This window comes from Thermobia domestica, chromosome 18, assembly GCF_964235325.1.
Source record: "Thermobia domestica chromosome 18, izTheDome1.hap1.1, whole genome shotgun sequence".
Classification (NCBI taxonomy): Eukaryota; Metazoa; Arthropoda; class Insecta; order Zygentoma; family Lepismatidae; genus Thermobia; species Thermobia domestica.
In genome coordinates, this window is record NC_137471.1 from 167,308,106 (window position 1) to 167,330,444 (window position 22,339).

The 22,339-nt window shown below is 35.1% G+C and overlaps 1 protein-coding gene across 4 annotated transcripts in view; it reads left to right on the forward strand.

Moving 5' to 3' along the window:
* Window positions 1–1,954: 1,954 nt before the first annotated feature.
* Sin3A (SIN3 transcription regulator family member A) overlaps window positions 1,955–22,339 on the forward strand; it is a 177,123-nt gene continuing 156,738 nt past the window's right edge. For all 4 annotated transcript variants that reach the window (XM_081746192.1, XM_081746194.1, XM_081746195.1 and 1 more), the window contains exons 1-2: window positions 1,955–2,301; window positions 15,304–15,384. The gene's annotated coding sequence lies outside the window, so the exon portion shown is untranslated. The remainder of the gene's footprint in view (window positions 2,302–15,303; window positions 15,385–22,339) is intronic.

Here is a 22,339-nt window from a genome sequence, read left to right on the forward strand (position 1 = left end):
GATAAAGGAGTCAGGTATCAGAAATATGTTAGTTAATAAGTGATATAGATAAAATCAAGTGAAATAAAATCTTTCAACTTAATGTAGTACGAAAATGTCCTTTGGGTTATGGGAGACGGATAACATAGATGACGATAGTTTATAAGGAGGTAAAAAATCCTTATAATTCTTAGCAAAAAAGTGTATCAACATTAAAATATATATTTGGTCATGGTGCACTAAAAGGCATATATGTGAAAATATTAACTGTTTCTCCAACTACCATCGTCAGGCCCTTCAACAAAATTAACTGAATAGACTTAATGACATCACTAAAAAAAAAAAAAAAAAAAAAAACTCACTTGGAGACTCGTTATTGGACCTCTGCATGAATATTTCTGTTGGAAGAGATACTTCAGTTGAAGAATTTTTAATTTTGGTTCGAGAACGGTATGCATCTATTCGGAAAACGAAAGAAAAAAGAAGGATTCGCTCGGCTTAATAAGGAACACTCTTGAAAGATTTACAACATGATTTTGAACTTATTCCCTGATCGTCTTTGGAAAATTTGTTGATGGCAACACCACGCAACGCAAACATTACAGTCAAGGGCTTTTTTTTTTGGGGGGGGGGGAGGTGACAATTCACCTCCCTGAGTTTGAAAGGTCAGGACTAGCTCGGGAAAGTAATGCTCCGGAAGTATGAACGAAATATACGGTTCTGATTGGTTGGCGTTATCCATGTCATACAACATAGCATTCATATACCTGAAATCAAAAGCTTGCTGCTGTCTGCCCTCGTGGCCGAGCTTGCTAGCGCTACGTGCTAATAATGGGAATTGCTTTTGGCGTGAATTCTGAATTCAAACTCGGTCTAAGGAAAGTTTTTTTTTATTTTTCAAAATATTTTTATAACACTTTTTTATTAAAATAAGGTGAAAATAATACTTAAAAATGTGATTTACTTACTTTTATGCAGATAAGTATTATTATTATTATTATTATTATTATTATTATTATTATTATTATTATTAGTAGTAGTAGTAGTAGTAGTAGTAGTAGTAGTAGTAGTAGTAGTAGTAGTAGAAGTAAGAGTAGTAGTAGTAGTAGTAGGAACGGGTTAGAAGCCCCGCTGGGCTTGTTTTATTCCACATTGACCCCCAAGATATAAATTTTGTGACCAACTTAAAACAGCTGGCTACGATAGCGTGCGAAAAAACGTACTTCCGGGAGTATTACTCTTCCGAGCGCGTCGCGAAAGGTCCATATTGTTTAATATTGTATATTAATATAGTAATAAAAAAAAATAAAATTCTCATTTCGAGTAACTACTTAGTCCTCCGTAGTAAAATCTAAAATGACGCAACTAAATGCAATAAGTACTTATAACTACAACATACCAACTATAGCAAATAAATAAATAAAATAAAAATAAAAATAAATAAAAGTAAATTTTATGTTGCTTTCACAGTCACAAGCCATTACGACAGAGATGCAAATAACTGCTCGCCCACTAGCCCGGGACGAGTGGTTCATCGATGCGGGCGAGTATTTTATATAATACCGAAGATAACTAAATGACTTCTATTGTGGGATGTGGGCTAGTAGCTTTTTTCTTGGGCTAGTAAAATTTTGTTGCTTATTTGCATCCCTGCATTACGGAGTTTGTTTAGTGCTTAATTAAGCGTAAGGGCCCCATTCTCCCACATATCAGTATCACAAAATTTGAGAACCTCAACGTCAATAGAATGCAAAATTAGTGTTCTAGTTAACGTGAAATTACAATGGATAGATTATTCAAAAAATTTTCTCACTGATGTCACATCTCAAATTTAGTAAGTAATATATCGAACATCCCAGCTTCACTGATACGGAATGAGGCGCAAGTGATATGATTTACGTTCATTCTTTCCACTAAAGTCGATGCAGAAGTAATCTTATAGTAATTGATCTGCAACAATGCAGGAATGTTCCAAACTTTTGATTTAGGAGGGTGTGTATACTACTGCATAGAAACACCTGTAAGTCATGTAACGCGGTGAGATTATTGTATCTTGTTTTGCATAATATAGTGGAAAATATCATATTATTGAGTAAATAAAAGTGACTCAAAGTGATTATATTAAAGAACTGAAATTTGAGCGATATACATTACTATATTAAGGGACCGAAGACTTAGAATCTTAACTAATCGCGGGAGTGCTGATTGAATATGCCCAAATTCTAGTGTGAATAGCTTTCGCTCCTAAAAGTAACAGAACCAAATTCTAATTACATGAGTACTGGACATAAGGGGGAAAACTATCTTATGGTGTTGCCTCAGGTAAGTGTAATTGCTACATACTATTTGGACCCTTAGCCTATCATACCGCCTTTAATTTACCATGTTCCTAAATACGATTTTGGGTATCTTAACGGAAATAGTAGAACATATGTATAGAAGTTTGGCTTTAAATATTGCACTGGCAAAGAAATGTGCAAGGCATTACTAGGGTTAAGTTCCGATAAGCCTCGCTGGCCAAACCTAACCTGATATAGCTTATTCGTAGGTAATTATTTCCATCTTGAAAACTTGGCGGGTCTTAGCGGAATAATGCCCAATACTGTAGTATAAGCAATTCATTCAAAAGGATAGTTTTATTGAGGACCAGTAACTTAATTTTTTAATAAGTACAAGTAAAATTTCATGCAATTTTACTATACGGATCCATGGTATAAGTAGGAGGAGTAGAAGTAGTAATAGTAGTAGTAGGAACGGGTTAGGAACCCCGCAGGGGTTGATTGTGTTCTGTTCCCGACATAAAATGAGCAAATTAAAGAATTGCCCAAATTTTTCTGTAGATTTTACAATCAGTGGATCCCTATAGTAAAACTGTGCCTAAAATTTAATGTACTTAGGTTACTTCAAGGTAGTATATTAGGTCATATTGTCTTTAAATAACATTTGCCATTGCACTAACGAACCTCTGCTTTCGTCTCACACTTTCATATGGGTTACAGCTACAGTGCAAGTATATGTATTAAAAAGGATAACGCTCACGTAACGAGTTTTTACATAGGTTTCAACTTACAAAAATGCAAATTTACACACACACACACACACACACACACAAAAAAAAAAAACAAAGAAAAAATCTTACCTTCTTGTGCTCGAAGTATCCTGTACGACATTTCTGCAAAATTATATTCTTGGCGCTTGCCTAAGTAATTGCATAGAGTTTGATAATTGCGAGTACAATTACGAGTTCGAAAGAATACCATAAGACTGTTGTGCAGAAAACACTGATCAAGCGGCGCTAGATGGACACTAAAGTGCACAAATTTTACGTGAAAGAGTCAGGGCAGGAACACAGTAGGGGCCCCTTTGGGGGGTGTCTGTAGGAAGAAGGCGCGTCCCAGGACATGTTTAATTAAAGGAGCCACAATTGCTAATCAAAGCCCCGTAAGTCGTGTTTCTTATGAATATGTGCCCAAATTTAAAAAGGGCATTTTTCTTCGACATTTCTTGCATTAATTAATTCCGTACGTCGTTCTGGATTGCTACCACCTTGGCGCAAGCTGAAATAATTGCGTACAGAATGATATGCATTGGAGCTCATGTTGTCTGGAATTTATTAGGTACTATCTTATTAGGGTTATATGCGATTATTTCATAACAAAATTCGCTCGTAAGGACTTGGGAATTGTTCCTTAGAGTAGTAGGACTTGCCCTTTCGGTTATTAAAGCACATCCGGACATATCCAATAGGATCGACTCTACAAAACTCACAAATCAACTTGTGCTAACTGGCTATTAATAACAAGAATGCTGTCTGACCGAGTCAGGATAGGAGAGCAGCGGGACGAGCGCGGTGGTGCGTGTGTAGAGAGCAGGCGTGTTAGCAACGGACAGTGTGTGCATAAAGGAGGATAGTGCAAGAACACTTGATATCACATAAAATTACATAGGTTTGAAGCACTCTGATGATTACACACTATAACTCTATACTTGTAGATATAAAATACAATTAATATTTTGCATTGTACAATCTTCGCTTTTATAAGACTTAAATCTGATTTATACTAGTCGCTGAGGAAAATAATACGTTTGGGGGTATGTTTAGTACAAAGGGTCCAGAAGCACGTAAGAAACACAAAATTTACAGGAGAAATGAGTGATGCAAGTACTTGGACGTAACTTAACGTAACCAAATCTAACCTAACCTAACATAAACTAACGTAAGCTAACCTGAACTAACCTAAACTAACGTAATATTAGTAGAAATAAGCGAAATTCTATCTTTTTTTTTTTTTGGGGAAAATTATGCTAGACTCCTACACTAATGTAACAAACTAAACTAACCTAACGTAACCTAAACTAGCCTAACCTAACTTAAACTAACCAGCCCTACCCTAAACTAACCGAATATGAACAGAAATTACCAAAATTGTAACATTTTTTAGAGAAAAGAGCTGGACCCCTTCTGCTAAACATAGGCCTACGTTTGTTTTTAAAATATTAACGTATAACAGTTTCGTCAACTATTTACTTCGGCTTCAACAGATGGTATCTGATGAAGCCAAAGTAGATAGCTGGCGAGTCTGTTAAATTAATGTTTTTTTACAATGGACGTATTGTTTTGCTCAGCGAGTAGTTAAATCAGATAAAATAAGGGTTTCCTAGATTGTGCAGAGATAGCCCGCGGGTTCAATTTGCTAAGGTTAAGGGCTAAGTTCCGATAAGCCCCGCAGGGCTAAACCTATGTACTAATTAAGTAAAAAAAACCTATCCTAAAGTAACCTAACTTAACCTCTTCATAAGTAATTTTTATGTGAAAAGTTGGCGAGGCTTAACACTACTACTTACACTTTAACTGTAGCGAATCCTTACTGACAAAATTGCCCGATAAGAAAAAGAATTACCTAAAGAGTAAGCTATTTGTTGTGGATTTGCTAAAGAGTAAGCTATTTGTTTCAGGACTAATGAGTTACGCCACATTGACAGGTTACATCTGAAATCTTTATTTATGAAATATGAACAAAATCGTCTGAGTCGTTCTTGAGAAAGTCGCCCCAGAAATCTCAACAGCAAAAGTAAATAAATTTTCTTCTTTCTTAGAAAGGAATGGTGGTATTTATATGTATGCTAATGAAACATTAATTTGTGGAATATAAACAAAATCTTTAGAGCTGTTTTCAAGAAAATCGTACATTTTCATTTTCAGCCTTCAGTAAACTACCTTTAGTTTTGAGCGTAGGCAAAAATGGAATGAAACTGTTGCAGAGAATTTTTATAAAAAAAAACGTTAAGTGTAGAATTCGGTCTCGATGCGTTGAACGGTATAGCCTGTAGGTGAGTGATTATATTTACATCGGGTCGGAGGAACAGTTACCATGGAACATGGAAATTAGTTGAAATTCCCGAATTTTTTTTTTTTTTTTTTTTAACGTTCGCCATACTTTACTTCTACCGTCATTTGAAAGTGTTCTAAATAGAAACTAAGGTTCTAATGTAATATCCTACAATTATGCTTTTTAGGATTAGGAGAATGGATGATTAGCGAAAGGAGTGATCCTGAAAGGACTGGTGGAATGAGAGTGTGGTACGAAACAGGAGAATCCTGACAAAACCCGAGGACATGATCTTGTGTATTACAAACTCACATCAGAGGCATCTCGCATGCAACACCTCAACAACAAATTCAGTTAAATTTGTTGACACAACTACTAAGTGCAGAAACATTACTTTGTAGTTCAATTTTGTTTCTTTAATTGGAATTCTGGTAGGGCCTACCAGTTTTTTTTTCTTCTTTTTTGGATCTTACATCTCTAATTGCGGTTTTTGTTATCCTATAAAATACATTTACACATAATCAGGGTTGGCTGGTTTAAATAACTTTTATATATATATAAAGATTTAAACCAAAAACCGAAAAATGTTCGTAAAAATGTAAATGTCCGTAAAATCTTGATGAACACACATTTGGGGGTTACTACGTTTCACTCCCATACATTATCCATATTACATTCATACCTAAATTCAGCATTCATTACTCAAAGAGATTATACTACAAAAGCAACTTTTTTTTTTTATCAGTTTATGAACGTTTCTTTTGTGGTTTTTTTATAGTTTGTTGTTATTGTTATGCAATTGCAATCAAAGAAAAATTCTAAATATTGTTTCGTTTTAATAGTGTTTACTATTGATAAAATACATTGAAATGCCGTACTTTTTTTTTTTTGGGGGGGGGGGGGAAGGGTCATACAAACCCCACAAGAGGCATTTATTTCAGAAGTATCTTTGGTATCTATTTATGTATAAATGGGTCAGAGCCAAAGTGGACTCAAATAATTAATATTTTTCTTCACTTTTCTTACTGATATGCAAATTAAGTCGTTGTATTTGTTTAACTTGTATTAATAAAAGTCGTAATGAACTTACTTTGACTAAATTAGGTCTTCTGTACTCTGCAGTACTTTGAAATTGTCCATATGCAATTCTATATAATGGTTTCACTTGTGCAGCTGTTTATTTTTTTGTCCTTCTGAAATGACTCTTGACAATTATATTAACAAGTATGTGAAGATTAGTACAACATATTTTTATCAGGAATCCTTCGTGAATGAATCGGCAGACGTATCGCATTTGTGGCCAATTAGTCACGGTTTCGAGTTTAAATGGAGGACAATTTATCTCCAATCTGAATCGAGAAGCGGTTTGAATTCAGCTTTAAGCTTATGTGATCCCTTCCAGCATAACCCTGTTGTTGCATAATAGCATCAAGGTGAAACAGACGTATTTCTGTCTATATGTGATATAAATACATAGAGGAAATTATTTAAACCAAAAAACCTGGTTTAAACAAATAAAACCCGGTTTTTTTGGTTTTTTCAATAAAAAGCATGGTTTTTGCCAACCCTGCACAGAATATTCTTTGACTTAATTTCGGTTATTGGTTTTCAACTAGTGACAGTTACTGTAACAGCCAGTCGCTGTTTTGGAACAATTAATTGTTCCAGTTTTTGGTTTATGTAGAATTTTACAATATGTTTTAATTTTGGTTCTTTAAAGCTGTTATCATTAAAATTTACTTTTCATTGCTGTTGTAGTCATATTATTTCACTGATCGGATTTGAACACTACATACACATTAACTACCTATCTCTATGGCCTATGGAACCCGGAGATTTAATGCCGCGTTTACAAGACCTTTCTACTGACTTCTGTCTTTAGCCAACTGAATCCAGTTTCTACTTTTTATCCCTAGTTCTGCGAAATCCATCTTAATATTGTCCTCCTATCTGTGCCTATGTCTTCCTAATGGTCGTTTTCCGATTGGTTTTCCAGTCAAGACTTTGAAAGCGTTCCTACTTTCTTCCATCTTGGCTACATGACCTTCTCACCTACCCTCCTAGATTTCATGACTAGCAATGTTTGGTAAACCGTATAAATTATGTAGTTCCTCCTTATGAAGTTTCCGCCATTCCCCATTCCCGTTTCTCTTGCCTCCGAATATTCGTCTCAGGATCTTGTTCAGATACTTTCAGTCTATGTTCTTCCCTCAGAGTAAGCGACCTTGGTTCGCTACCATACAGCACAACAGGCATGATAATCGTTTTATATAGTTTAAGCTTCAAATTCCTCGACAGAATTCGCGACGACAAGAGATTTTGAACTGAATAATGTAAACATTAGTGTGAAGGATTTTTGGGTAAAATCTGGTACTACCGGTAGTTTCTATGGCTCTTGATTAAAATGTTTGAGGAATGATTTTTTTTTTTCAGGGATAGAATATTTTGTGCGACTATAATGAATCTTATTTAGGTACTGTGACAAAACGGAATATTATAACCAGGTTCAAAGAGCATATTAGAGATGCCAAGTATGAAGAATTTCCCACTTTCGGCTTATCAAAACATGTGTAATAAAGAGGTCACAACATAGAATGTATCACGGTTTTATATCCATGTTTCAATAACATAACAAAGTAATGTTTTTGAGTGGTTTTTCAGGAGAACCAAAGGACATAGACTTACTTTAGATAGAAGCAGTCTAATCATTTATGGGATCCATAATATAATTCACATTACGAAGTAAAACACACTATTGTTCATTCACTCTATGTAAAAACCTTTATTTTCAATACAGTATATGATTGCGTAAACAAAATGAAAACATTAAGGAACCTACATAGGATAGCAACAAGTGTTTTTAGTGGTTTATTCGCGTTCAAAAAGTTTGATCTTTACTTGGAGTTGAAGTGTTATCAGCTAATTTTAACTTCCCACCGTCATAACTGAAACAAACAGAGAGAGAGAAAAGAACTTTTAGTTTAAATAAAAGAAATCTTAAGGACATTAACCTGGTCGTAGTCAAAAACAAAATCTTATCAAATTTGATCTACGTCTTCTAGGACCGGTAAGATTCTTAGACAATCAGATACTTCAAAAATTTCTATAGTGCGTTAACAGCGCTCTCAGCTAAAAGCACGAAGAATACTACTTCCTGTATCTATGATCAGTAAGTCGTTATTTCCGAAAATTCTCATATATGCAATGAAGATTTCTTAGTACTGTGTGATAACAACCAGGCTTCTGTTCTCGGAACGTCTAGTCAATACCATTAACTTGCTACTATAAGGCATGCCCAACTGAAAATGGAACTGAAGTTGGAGCGCTGTTATTCTTAGTGGTAGAACTTTTGCGATTTCCCTGGTAGATAGCAGAGTATGTCAGGAGAAATTTGACATACGGTGGATAGGGTCTGTGTGTTGTTGACTGCAACAGAAGCGAGATAACAGGTAACGAGTGTGCCATGGATTCCTCCAAACAGATTCATTGGACTAATCCAATTTTTGTCAGCAGAAGGTGTTAATAGAACTGACATTTACCGTCAAATGAAGGATGTATATGGGACTGAATGTATGTCACATACTGCAGTGCTCAGATGGTGCAGTGAGTTTCGTCATGGATGTGTGAGTACAGCGGACATGCCACGATCAGGTCAACCACATGTGGTCATCACGGATGAGTCAGTTGCTACAGTGGACGCCCTTGTGAGGGAGTATCGTCGAATAATCACACAGGAGATTGCTGACAGCCTGTCTCTGAGCAAGGGAACCGATGAGGTCCGAGAAACAGTTGAAGTATGATTCCGCACATAACCCACGACTTTCTTCGCTGACGATATCCATCGTCTCGTGGACCAGTCGGACTCCTGTCTCAACCACGTAGGTGTTTATGTATAGACAGTATTGTTACACAGATCTGGTCCCCTATGTAACACTTTTCAATTTATAATATACCTAAGTATTAAAACTAAATAAACCTTTGCTTAAATGTATCAGTCCCATTTTCATTTAGGCATGCCTTATATATTGGATTTGTCAAAACTCAAAATCACCAAGGAAAGTTTTGCGATCAGTTTCAGTCATCCCTACTCTTAAAAGCCGTCATTGGCTCCCGGAGGAAAACAAAGAGGCTGTGCAAGAGATCTTACTTCATCAGAATACATATATTCGGTTACAAGGGTAAAATTTAATAGAAGAGACAATAAAGTTCCTGAGAATACTTCGGCTCAGAGTGAAAAACAACTTTTTACATTACTTCACTGTTCATCCAAGTTATTCACAATAATGTTTGCGTAGTATTCAATTCCGCTTAGTGGAATATGGTGTTTATGACAGCAACGAAACGTAATCTTAGTTTCAACAAGTTTTGTAACACCATAACTAAAAGACATTGTGGAATTCCACATGAACCACTAATTGGAACAATTAATCCTGTCAAGAAACAGCAAGTGGACTGTTAAAATCTAGTAACAGTTAATAGGTGACGACCAGTAATCGAAATTAAGTCAAAGAATACTCTGTCGAAATGTATTTTATAGGATAGCTAAAACCAAAATTGGAGACGTAAAAGAAAGAAAGCGGTAACGGTTGCAGCTGGTTCTGAAAATTTCCCCAGCGCGGAAGGACATATTCAATTAAAAGTGCCACAATTGACAATCAAAGTACCGTAAGTCGTGTTTCTTACGAATATGTGGCCTGTAGCTTCAATCAGCAGACACTTAAAAATGACTGATGGAGGGTATGAATACAGACGGGGATAGTGGTAAGAAGAAAAACTTTATATATCATAAAAATAGATTAAAGTACTTGTCATGATTTCGCACTAGTAGGCCGTGTGGACTTTGTGGTGGACAAACACCGTGTTCGTGGGTTTTCTCGGGGTTCTCCCGTTTCCTCCCACTTTCTTCATTCCACCACTTCATTCATTTCTCATCATCACCGTCTCCTTTAGCCTAACCGGCATAATCATGGGACGTAAAACTCAAAGATTTCATTTCATTTTTTTCGCACAAGTAGGCCTATTTCTATAATTGTAAGCATCAAGTGCACGTTCTCTACATTCTGCAGAAACAATCCGCCAGGCGAAATCAATCGTTTTTCTAACGCTGTCACTGATTTTAACGATAATATAGCTCTTATAATGATTTGACACTTTTAAACATAGAATACTTACCTCTCGGATTGTGCAGAAATGCTCGACCAGTGAAAGTTAATATCTTAGACGGTAAGAGTGCACTTCGTGCAGAACATTCATAGAAACCGATGCAATACGTAGCAATACGATTCAATTACAATCTTGTTAGTTAAAAAGATATGTATAGGCACAAGTCTCTGGGTCCCTGACTTGCCGACCGCACGGTACAGTGAGAGGCCATAGTACGGTTTGGTCGGACTGTACAGTGCTGCTTCAGATGGAAGAAGTATATATATATATTAGTAATTTAGTGATACATATAATAAACTCTACTTCCTTCAGAATCGCAATCAACTCTTTGTTTGTTTGTTTGTTTGTTTGTCACATTTCAACCTATTTACAGACCAGCATGCAAGAAAAAGTATCGCTTTAGTAGGATATGACCCAGACCCGGACTAACTAGCCATCAGGAGGCAAATTATAACGCGCCTGTAAAGAATCCGGTCAGTTAAAAAAAAAAAGTTCATCAATCGGGCGCTTTGGGTGCGGGTCATCTGAAGATTCTTGTGTACGATATCTCAGGTCAATCCCCCAACAACCCTTACCGTATATTGGTTCAATCTGTGTCAATTTCCACCAACCTTCAGTTTAATATAACGTCCAATTGAATTAGCTGTAATAAAATAACACATACATAGATACATACATACATATAATCTGAGAAATAATCACTCAAGATTCTTGTTTTATAATTTTTATTGAATTCCAAAAATGGATAACAAGAAATATTTCGTTGCAAAGAATAACAACTAAATAAACGTAATGTCGTATTTGTATGCGACGTGAACATTCAAAATTTTCAGATTTTAAATATCTTCTCTTTACTTTAGTTTTGAATATATCAAACCTTCTACAGTTGCAAAACTATCTAAGAACACAGTGATTCACGCAACTCTCAAATGTTACTAATTCAAAAAATTATGAGGGGGGAAATACCCCCACCTAACCTTAATCTCTGTGCAATTATATTCTTTTTAATTTCTTTCTCTTTTTAAAAATTCAAACTAGATTAGATCTGTATGCATTATAAACCAAAGTGACACGTGGTCACGCCACGTACTTATACCAATGTAGCATGGGATTGATCCCGTCAAAGTTTCAACATTGACATCAAATATTCTCTTAAGCTAATAAATAATATAGTATTTCCAGGCAACAAAATGATCTTCTCTTCCTTCGACTGCAGCAAAAATTCGTTCTTAAGGATCGAGCTGAGATTTAAGTCAAAAACGGCAGAGTAATTTAAATAGGGTCTAGATAACTTCGTATTTAACGAACGACGGAAATATATCCTGATCAAAGGAAGCACTCTACGAGACGACCAACACAGCTGAGAAAAACATTTCCCTAACATTAACAAGGGTCACAGGGAAGTACAAAAATTAAACTAGTTCTTACCTTGCAATGGTGGTCAAGTACATTTTCTTACCAACGGTGTCTCGTCGTCCTTCTCCTTTGGGCGGAAATCGACCTTCTATTTGACTCCTACTCAAACCACTCCATTCACCACAAATAACGAAAGGAAAGACGGAAGACAATATCCTCTCAAAAGAATTAATAACGTATCCAAATAAGACGAAACAAAGTGGAGTGATCGATTTTTCATCGATCTTTCTGCAAAACAACGATCTGGTATATGTCGTAGTTAACCAAAATCATTCACTTTCAATCGTTTCTTCTTTAATACCAGAATCGAATATTTGCATTGGGAATTAAAATCAATCCCTTGATTTTCCACTTTCCGACATTTTCGAGAATATAACGATTCCTCTTCCTTTTTACTTTTTCCAGATATATTTGTTACTGATACTTATAAAATTTCTTCTCCTTTAAATGCACATAGTAAAAGTCAAACGAACTACCTAACACACCGATAGAACAAACTCGTGGTCGTACAGCGAATCCACGCTTCCTCATGGTCACACAAGCCTCAAGCAGACAACCATACACCGTGGCAATGCCGAACGTAACTCACCGGCCAGGAGTCCGCTTCGCTTGAAGAAAAGAAGAAAACAGTGTTGCCGTCTGGAAATACTATTACAATTTTTCCACCTTTTTCTTACTATTCTTTTTAATCGTCAAGTTTTTAACTTTACTTCTTTTTCAAAAATAATAAAAAGAATGTTACAACATTTTTTTTTCTCTCTTTCGATGTTTTACAATATAAGTTATTTTTAATTGATTCTGTATTTGTAATAAAAGTCGGCCTGACGATTCTCTTCCAATTCCGGGATTCAGTGGCGGCTTTTGTTACAAAATACAGGGTTCATACTCACACTGAAAATCATGGAAGGCCAAGTGCTATATAGGAAGTATTGGACTGAATGATTCAGAGAGTTGGACATTATGGAAGTTACAGAAGAAATACTTGGAGAGCTTCGAAATGTGGTGTTGGAGGAAAATGGAGAAGATAAAATGGACAGAGAGAGAGCAACAAACGAATATGTTTTAAAACGGATAGGAGGGAAGAGGACACTTCTATCCAGCATCCTTCGTAGAAAGGCGAATCGGATTGGATGCATCTTGCATCTTCTTTCCGCCACAGAACAAAAGTTTTGAGGAAAGCGAGGAATAGGAACAAGAAGAAAACAACTGATCGATGATTTGAAAAACAGAAGAAAATGTTGGGGGCTAATAGAGGAAGCTGAAGATCGAGAGACATGGAAGAGACATTTTGCAGGCCCAAACCTAAAATTTGGAAGAAAAAAAAAAAAAAACTCATTAGGCCAAAAGGCAGAATACTTAATAACTTACCTTTCGGCATCGTCAACGAAATACATTAAATATCACAAATAATTTCCTCAGTGTAAAGCGCCCGTAAAGCTTAATCTCAACAATAACGAAGAAAAGTATAGATCTAATTTTGTGCAATAGGGCGCTTTAGGGGACGCTATTCCCTATCTTGTTGAGGCGACAATAAGTAATATTCTCAGCTCAGTTGTCACTTAAAAAAAAAAACCTAACTCTATGGCCTATGGAACCTGGAGGTTCAATGCCGCGTTCACAAAAGCTCTCCACTGACTTCTATCCTTAGCTAACTGCATCCAGTTTCTACTTTGTATTCCAATCTCTGCGAGATCCATCTTAATATTGTCCTCCGATCTGCGCCTAGGTCTTCCTAATAGTCGTTTTCCGAATGGTCTTCCAGTCAGGACTTTGAAAGCGCTTCTACTTTCTTCCTTTCTAGCTACATGACCTGCCCACCTAGGCCTCCTAGACTTGACGACCCTAACAATGTTGGGTAAACCATATAAATTATGTAGTTCCTCGTTATGAAGTTTCCGTCATTCCCCATTCCCGTTCCTCTTGGATCCAAATATTATTCTCAGGATCCTGTTCTCAAATACTTTGTCTATGTTCTTCCCTCAGACTAAGCGACCATGTTTTGCAACCATACAGCACAGCAGGCATATGATAATATTTTTATATAGTTTAAGCTACAAATTCCTCGACAGAATTCGCGACAATAACAGATTTTGAACCGAATAGTAACACGAATTCCCTGCTTTTAGTCGACATTTAATTTCTTCGTGAATATGATTTTCGTCTGTTAATATTGATCCTAAATATTTGAAAGTATCCACTTTATCAAAAGTATTATTTAATATTTTAACGCCTCCACAATTTGCCGTATTACGGTCCCGACGCACTTCCATGTATTTAGTTTTCTCTGCATTTACTTTAAACCCATGTCCCTGCAAGCGTTTAATAAGATACCTGCATTTCTTTCTATTGTTCTCCTATCATCCCCTGTTAAATTCACATCATCAGCATGTGCCATAACCTGGTGATTGCCGTTCAACTGTAGGCCCTGGTTACTATCTTTGATTTTCCTTATGGCGTATTCCAGAACAAAGTTAAATAATTATGGCTCAGTTATCACTTCTTACCTTAAATTCTTTCAAAATGAAAACTCAGTATTGTTTAGAAATTTCTTCAATAGATCTCAAAATAAACCAATACGACCCCATTCGATAATTAAACAAACCATTCACTTGTATATATTAACCGTATATAGATCTTGGGTTATTCTGAGCATATTACCACAATTATCACTGTTTCACTAGATTCCACACTTACTATCAAAGCAGTCCATTCAATTTCATAATTGTCGCCTTCTCTTTTCTTCCTTTTGTTTTCTAAAGGAATGTTCTCACTAGCGATTTTACTATATCCTTTAAACAGACGCTATTAAACATTAATATATATAGGAAAAGAATACTCTAATGTAACGTAAGAAGTCACTCTACAAGGCAAAGAACAATCTTCCCCTTCAATATACAGCAATCAAATCATTGCCGTTTCGCTTACGGCAAACGAGCAAGGAGAAATCAGTGTTACCTGCCACATACACCTCAACCGAACTTTTTCAAGTTTCTTTTTTTTTTTTTTTAACTACCTTTTATAATTTTATCATTTTTTATTATGTTGTAACTAGTTCATTATTTCTCATGTAAGATATTTCTTTGTTTTGTGTGATGTGAAAGTCGTCCTGATGACACCAAGCTGATTCAGTGGCGCTTTTCGTTACATTAGATTCGTTTTTAGCTGGAGCTTAATGAAAAACTTCAAATAGAAAGTAAAAGGTTGTAGATGTACTATTCGTCGAGCATCAGCCCCTTAACCGGGGATTGTCGTTAAGCGATTAGACTTTCCTGTATCATTCCAACATGATATTTAGGGATAACTGTAAATTATCTCTTATCAAATAAGTGATATCCATATTATGAACGTCTGTAAATGTAAAATACGTATATAGATGTAAAAGCCACTAAGTTCATAGTGTTAATATATTTTTTAGGTTCTGAAGCTACTTCGCAGTCTTTGACTTGTGAATCTACTGACCATGTTGGTTTGCTTTACGCTGTTGATGACCAAGTTGGTAAGTCTTAATTTGGATATCAATTCTTTGCATGAGTAAAATTTATTCAATATTTTAAGACGTATTCAAATTTCGCCTAAACATCATATTATTTTCCTTTGTTGGTCATTCGATACGCAGGAAAAGGGACAAATTAATATGCGGAGTGGGTTTTCCAGGCGCAGTGACTTGTTTATAAACCTGTTCAGGGTGTCTACTAATGCTGGAAATACTGGAATTTAATTTTTATACTGGAAATACTGGAATTTAATTTTTACACTGGAAATACTGGAATTTTGATCCATATACTGGAAAAATCATGAAACTAGTAATTTGTCAACAATACTTCTTTGTAATTGTTTTAATGGCCTTAGAAACAATTTTGTATCCATTGAGATTGTAAATTTTTCCAAAGCAAAGAGTTGTATACATTTTGTAATTAGACATTTAAAGCAATGGGTGGAGTGGAGTTAGGGGGGCCTTGTATTAGGTACAGGATCATTGTATGAGATATTGGAATTTTTCTGATAGTTACACTGAATATACTGGAAATATACAGGAATTTTGAAATTGAAACTCAGTAGACACCCTGCTGTGAGAACAGGAATGGCCAACACGTCGTGAGAGGTCGACCATCGTTCTTTTGTTTCTTGTAAGGGTTAGTGAATAGAAGTAGATCTTGAAATGACAAGTAGCTCTGAATTTTAGAAAGGTTGGCCTTACTTGTAATCGAATAACTTTCAATGATAAAATTGTTTTGGGAAAAATACATAACTACTGAGGATTAATTCCACATAATTATCAGTATAGTTTAAGTAAAACGTTAAAGTGAAGTTCTCACGTGTTGTGGATTCTAAAGTCGCATTTTGTATGATTGTTCCCAAGATATCTATTTTGAACATGTTGGAACGGTGTAGCAGTGAAGACAGATAGGTTTTGTGAATGTTCAATTTCTCTGAATGCTAGGTTTACAGCATACCCAGAATGACAGTTCATGCCTTTTAATACAGTAGCCGGCATGCCAGACAAAATGCCGTCATTTTGTTTGTAGCCGGACAAAGTGATGTAGAAAATACAAATTTTGTAGTACACGAGACGAAAAATCTATACAAGGTAACAAATACAATAAAAATTTTCCATCAGAATGTACAAGGAATCCAGAATAAACTCGAATATTTTGATATGCTTTTAGCTGATGATTTGAAAGAATGTAAAGTTATTCGTCTCGGGGAGCATTGGTTAAATGATGCATTTATCAAGGAGGTAAATTTTGAGAAATTTAATCTCATCAGCATCACTAATTTTTCTCGTATCTCACACGAGCGTGGGGGTGTATGTATCTTTGTTCACAACAGTTTAAAAGCATCTGCGATAGATACTAGGAAATTCACTTGTGAATTTGACTCTGAAGCTGTAGCCATCAATTTGCCAAGTGTTAACCTTTGTATTATATGCATTTATAGGTCGCCATCTGATATATTTACTGTTTTCTCAAAGAAACTCGAAAGTCCATTGGATTTCATAAGAAAAGACTGAAAAATGATCATCTGTGGTGATATAAATGTAAATTGGTTAGTAGTTAGTGGAAGCAAAAAAGAAACGCGATTTACAATCTCCAAGCGCTATTGGATGTACCGACACATCATAATAAAAGTGCTGTCGATCAGTTTATCATTAATAAAAACAATTTGTCTACAACTATGCAGTATTTGATCCCGGATTCTCTGATCATATTAAAAACCACTTACACAGTACCACTGCTTCTATGTCTAACGTATACAGTTACAAAAAGAATTCTCTCCAGTCATAATATGAGATGTTTTAATTTCTTGCTGTCTCACGAGTCTTGGAACGGTATATACAACTCATCTAACACAGAATGTAAGTTTAAATATTGCTTTGAAACTTTCTTACACTATTTCATGGCTTTTCCAAAAGTTACTCGTAAGATCCGAATGTCGTCCATTAAATCATGGTTAACTAGAGTAATTAAAATTTCTAAAAGTAATCTATTGAGATATAATAGATTACGGTACTCAAAATAAATAAATCAGTTCCTAACAAGTTTAGCAATTATATTTTTTAAGTACAGGAAAACATACAGAAGAGTAATTAAAACAGCTAAATTACTATATAGTATACTTAAGTCTACTAATAAATCTAAAACTGGGTAGAAAATCTTAAATGGTGGAGCAACCAACAAAAAGAGCAATTGTGATTATGTGAAGGTTGGGGACGAAATCATTAAAAACCCTAAAATGATTGCAGATGTCTTCAACAATTATTTTCTAAATAGCGTACAATTACCTAACATCACACAAGCAAATCATGATGACTCGATAAACTTATCAATACGCTCACATACTTTCCTTTAGTTCCAGTGACAGAGGAGTTATGGAAAATACTGAGTAGGTTGTGAAATTCAGGATCTTCAGGTTTTGATGAAGTTCTGGCGACTGTTATTAAATTATGCTTGCCTTTTATTGTAGATCATCTTCGTTATTTAGTAAACCTATCTCTTGAAATAGGATATTTTCCATCAATGGTAAAAATGGCAAAAGTAATTCCTCTTCATAAAAAGGGCCAAATGCATGATATAAGAAATTATCGCCCAGTCTCCATTCTCTCTAAATTTTCAAAAATTTTTGAATATGTGATGAAGTCACTACTCTGCAATTTTTTGAAGTCGTGTAATTTACCATCACCATCACAACATGGCTTCCAAAATAAGAAAAGTATTGAAACATCCTTGTTTGATTTCATGTCTAATATGGTTTTTTAAAAAAAATAGTATGTTATTGGCCTATTCGTCGACCTATCCAAAGTTTTTTATACTATTGATAATGCTATTCTTTTGAGTAAGTTGTATGCTTATGGTATTAAGAGATGTAGCTCAGAACTGGTTTCTTTCTTATTTATCCAGTATACAACAAGCAGTACAGATATCAAAACTGGTTGCAGATGGTTCAAACAACTTGTTCTTCTTTGTTAAGTGTAATCAGAGGTGTTCCCGAAGGGTCCATGCCAGACTATATGTATCCAGCAAAATGTATTCTATATGCTGATGACATTAGTATGATCATATCAGGAAAATCAGTAGAAGAAATTGAGAGAGAGGAAATCTGCCAGTTTTACAGACAAATTAGTAAAGTGGTTAACAGCAAACAGATTAATTATAAATCATGATAAATCGATTCTCTTACTTTTCATTTTCCAGGGAAACAGCGTATATCACCTAGAATAAAAATATATTCTTATTCCCTCCAATATTGTAGCAAAATATCGTTCCCTCCACTAGCTTAAGTGTAACCAACCATAAGTTACGATCTCTAATAGCCTGCGTACATGTCCACCCTAAACAAGAAGCTAAGTAGCGTGTGTTTTGTCTTTTATAAACTTTAAGGAACGGTGTCCAGAGAAGCACTTCTTAGTTTTACTGCACCAAGTTTAATTCATTACTTAGCTTCGCTATAATACAGTGGGGAATTGCTTAAAATAATTTAAGCACTTTCCGATTGCAAAAGAAAGAGATTAGAGTAATTTTTGAACTAACCACAAAGTCATGATGTAAAAAGGTTTTCATGTAAGCAAAAATGTTAACACTTCCCAGCTTACTGTGAAAAACAGGCATCTTTTCATCTTTAACAAAAATGTTCATAGTCATAATGCAAGACAAGACAGTGACATGTTTGTAATCCATCAAAAATATGCTGATATAAGCAAAACAGTGTATATGAATTGTGTTAGGTTGTATAATAAACCTCCTATATACTTAAAGAATATGACTAATGTTACCGGTTTTAAGAAGTTATGTAACATTTAACCCACTTGCTGTAAAGTGCTATTACAGCATTAACGAGTATTTAAATAATTCATTAAATGAAGAATTGGTAACAGATATTACTCCTTAATACATGCCATGTGTGGTAGAAATGATTTCCTAATTACCATGTAAATACTTGATATCTCCTGTTTTATGGTTTTATAGTTTAGTAGGATGCGTAGCGTAAGTTCAATATTATGTATATCTTTTGCTACCTCGTAATATTGTGTATGTATATTATATATAATAACAATCGTAATGCTTACATGAGAATTTTCTCGCGTTTTGTAAGCTAATGAAACAGGCAAATAAATGAAATGAAATAACTTTGCATACAGAACATATATTAGGGTTGAATTTAGTTATTTTTAAGTAGAAAAATGTACGATTGTACTGGGAATCGAACAAGGTCTCCAATTTACGTGGTAGTGCACTAACCAGCACTATTGCGTTTCTTTTTTGACCAGTCAGCCATTCTTACTCTTAGATCCGTGCTCAGCCATCTGAGATCTTGTGTTTGGACAGTCCAGTTTCTTTGAAATAGAGACGAAAACAACTCGATTTATCAACCTTCACTCTACGTTTTATAAGTCGATATGCCGGCTGTATCGAAAGTTCGGGGCCATAAGCCAAATCCAGAAAAGTGGAAAGAGATGAAAATTGTTTAAAATAGATGGTTTTCCTATCAAAAATGAGGTTTCTCCAGCCTCACGAGACGTTTGGGAGTGTCCAAGCAGAAGCACTCATAATTTCAAATCGAAACTTACTGCACTCATTCTTTTTTTTTTTTTTTTCTTTTTTTAAATAGAAGTCGCATAGGAACGTATATTATCCATTCGGTTAACTCGGAATATAGTTAACTGGGATTTGCTAAAATGTGACCACATTGTATTTAAATTTACTTCTAGTTAGTTAATTAACTTTTCACAGTGCATATTTAGAAGTGGAATACTAACGTTGAAGTCATATTGCTTTACGGGGAGGATAAACTTAGCACTATACGTCATTCTCAAGAACTGTGATTAAAGAAGGCACATTTACTTACTCATCTAGACTTACTGCTGAGATGCAGAGACCAAGACGTGCTTTCCGAGTTCATATCTCCGGTCTCTTCATCACAGTCCCTGGAGATGAATGCAGTGTGTGCGTTCAAAACGTCGGCTGGCTGATAGCCCAAGATACTTACTAGTATATCCTTTAAGTGATTTAAACATCCGCATTTATTAATGTATTCGTATACGTTTCAACGAATGCTTGCCGTCGTCCTCGATTCGTGTCAATTAAAGATTTTTTTGTATGTTGATTCGTGAATTCACATTATGGTAAATTTCTGTGTTTAGAATAAAACTCTATTATAAAGTACTTTAAAATTTACTTACCTTGTACTGTCTCTTTAGAATTTACTTACACTCAATATTTCGGCCCCCTGTGTGGCCATGAACACGACAGATTATTCACCCAACCGACAACAAGTCTTGTATTTCATATAGCATGAAAATGCCTGGAATAAGCTGTGATTTATTTATTTATTTATTTATTTAACAATCACCAGATACAGCTCAGAGGCAATTTTACACTGGATATCTAACAACAACAACAACAACAATAATAACAATGGAAAGGATTTGGGAAGGTATCGGCCAGGGCCTGTTTAATAGGTACCATCCCGGCATTTGCCTGGAAGGACAGGAAAACCCTGGTAAACCCCAGTCAGGATGGTCGGTAGCGGGAATCGAACCCACGACCTCCCGAATTGGAAGCCAACGCTCTACCACTTGAGCTACTTCGCTCGGTAATTTTGTTATTAAACATTGAAAATCTAAAAAGAATTTCTAATTAATAGAAAAAGTTTATCAGAAGTCGTTTTTTTTTGGTGGGGGGGGGGGAAGCGGGCGGTTTATATTGTCGTTGTGTTATCAGTAAAAGTTACTTTTATAATCCTTGAAAACAAATTTCCCAGCAGCGAAAGTAAAAACTTTGGACCTTCAAAACTGTGAAAAAGGCTGCAGACCTAGTTGATTTCAAATGGCCATTTCTAAGAAAGATGATTATTATCTTATATGTGAGGCTTAGGCCCAATGAATTCGATTATTTAGTTGCATCAGCTATTTTGTATATAATTAAAGTTACATCTTGCTATAGTTTGGCTCCTATTCTGTATTAATAATAATAATAATAAAAACAGTATTCTGAAAATCATTCATTTATGTCAGTTTGACACGATGAGTATTATTATATCCAATCAGTTTCTTAGAGCGTGACTTACCAACTGTGATACTTAGTTTACAGCAAAACACAACTATGAATTTGTACTCCAATGTACTACATCAAGAATTGATTCACTTGACTATCAAACAATGTCACCTCCTATATATATCTCTCTGGTTAAATTATTTGGGGATGAGGAACCAACTTACGTTAGATATGCATCCATAACCTCTTACTTCTTACCAACTTCTTACCTGGACTCGAATTACCGAAATAACCAGAATATAAGAAATTACTTCCTGTTTTTATAATCTTTGATTTTCATTCTCGGTTACTCGATGATGATACACTGATTTTTATTTATTTTATTTTATTTATTTATTTATTTATTTATTTATTTAGCCTAACCGCCATAATCGTGGGACGTAAAACTCAAAGATTTCATTTCTTTTCAGGTTGTTAACCAAATGAACAAACATATCACATCGGTTAACTAATTATTAACTTCATTATTGTTCCTTTATTCTTCGCACCATTCTCTAATATAAATACACAGTTCCATCCCGTACAAAGACCTCTTAAGTTATCTAAAATCAAGTAGATGATAACGCCAAATACACTATTTTTTAACTTTAATATAACAATTCCCATCATCACAACTAATCTTTCCATTATCAGTTTGTATAGACTAACATCCCTACTCTCTCTAATTTATAAACATGTCAGCAGTTAATTTATAAAGAATAAATAAATTGACCGAAGCACCCATATAACAATTCGACGCATGCGTTTAAAGCAGTAGGTTCAACTGAAATTAACAGGAAATAAGAGTGAGGAAACTTATAGAGTATTCAGACTCCGAATGGGGTTTTACAGGAATCAAGGTTTTAAGTATCACATCTGTTCTAACGAGAAGTTAAAAAACTTTGCACTAAAGATAATAAC